Source organism: Wasmannia auropunctata, unplaced genomic scaffold (assembly GCF_000956235.1).
Source record: "Wasmannia auropunctata unplaced genomic scaffold, wasmannia.A_1.0 LD336116.1, whole genome shotgun sequence".
In the NCBI taxonomy this organism is placed as follows: domain Eukaryota; kingdom Metazoa; phylum Arthropoda; class Insecta; order Hymenoptera; family Formicidae; genus Wasmannia; species Wasmannia auropunctata.
This window is the reverse complement of record NW_012026774.1, coordinates 290,500-292,431: the sequence shown is the minus strand read 5'-3', so window position 1 is coordinate 292,431 and position 1,932 is coordinate 290,500.

Here is a 1,932-nt window from a genome sequence, read left to right as displayed (position 1 = left end):
GCGTACCAAGCAAACTGGATCATATTTTTAAAGAGCGGAGCACATAATAAATAGTATGTCAATGATTGTATACGAATAGCATCATAACGCGTATTTAATTCTGGTTTTTTTTCGCTAATAAGTATATCTGGGCAGTTTTGAATTCGTTTAATAATAATTTTTACTTGTCTATAAAAATAGACATCGCATGGCGGACAGATTGGAGTGAATTTTGGCAGAATAATTTGTAAATTACAGATTGGTTTATTTTTATCATCTCGGAAAATTTTATTGTACATATTTTTGTCCCTAAGAATCAACAATGAAAATGGCTTATTGCCCACATAAGGTTTTACTATAGTTTTTAAATACTGTTCATACAGAGATTATGTCAGTTTTCCTGACTTTGAATAGACAACAACCACATTTTTACATAATTGTAAAAGCTCGTCAACTTCTTTTTAAATGCGCATCCCGAATGTTTCACCAAGTTCTTGTAAACAAACAAATACCTTTTTTAATACTTTCCCAGATTTCGTTAAAGAGTATTGAGCAATATAAGAGTGTGAAACTTTATTTAAATTGCCTATATAAAGCTTGACTGCCTTTTCTCCTTTATGCGTATATGTTCTTGATACATTTGTTCGATATTCACAACCTGTTTGATCCGTATTGATAATAAAATTGGATCTATAATCGGACAAAATGGATTGTATCAAATTTTGAAATTGTACCGCAGATTCTAAAACCTCTTGTGATTTAATTTCTTTTTTGGACAAATATTGAATTACTCGACGATTCAAAATTCTATAATTTTTTAAAAAATTAGTTAACCAACTTGCAGATGCAACAAAGTGAAAAGGGCATTGATCTTCATCTTCTGTGCTTGGATTTCGGAATTGGGCTGCAGCACTCATAGCCCACTGTTGTAATTGTCGTCTTGTAACCAGCTGTTTACATTCTCGTGTCTCGATAAACCAATCGTAAACGTTTTTTTTAATAATTTTCATTTTGTCAAAAAATGTTCCACCTGTTAAAATTTCTTTCTTAAATTGTGCAACCTCACTTTTATGTCGTAAATATTGTTTGAATCGCTGCTGCAAAGTTGCAAAACTCCACTTTGAATGTTCATTTGCAGTCATGACGATTTTTAATTTTATGTCAAAAGGAACTCGGTCTTGACTGACAATTTTTGTAGGTGGCACATATTCTTCATCTTGAGCTGTGGATTTTGAAGCCATTTGTTCGTCTTTTACATCTGATTGTTCCTCGTTAGGCAAAAATAGGCGTTTCCTCCGTAATCTCGCAATTACCCAACATTTTTACAAAAGTTTCAAATAATTTTCCACCAACTTCTTTTGCAGTATGAGTAAATTTTTTTGGTGGATCGGCGTAAATCAAATTAAACTTGACCAACATGTCTATACAAAAAATCCAACATTATCACATTATATTGTTTTATAATAGTTACAAAATATACCAAATATATACCTTGAAAATATGCGACACTATCAGTTAAATCTCCTTTTGACACGTCAGATTTTACCAATATCTGGACATGTTCTATTAGTAATGAGTCCACACTTGGCATTGCCATTTTTACAATATGATGTAATATTAATTTCTGCCACGATTATATAGAGACTTCCTTACTAATTAATAGTCGTATAAAGATTAATCGTGGGAGGGCCCTGATGGTCGGGTCTTATCAGCACGCATGCACAGACTTGTTAGAATCTGCTTGAACAAAGACACAAAAAAATGGTCTTATCGATATTCTAAACAGTACATAAATAAGTGCTAACATTTTATTATTATTCTTACCGACTATTCCAAATGTTTATAAATTAATTTTCATTCACAAAATTGAACCGCAATGTCAATATTTTATAATAAATAAATTGTATGGCAATGTCACACGCACACACACACACACACACACACACACACACA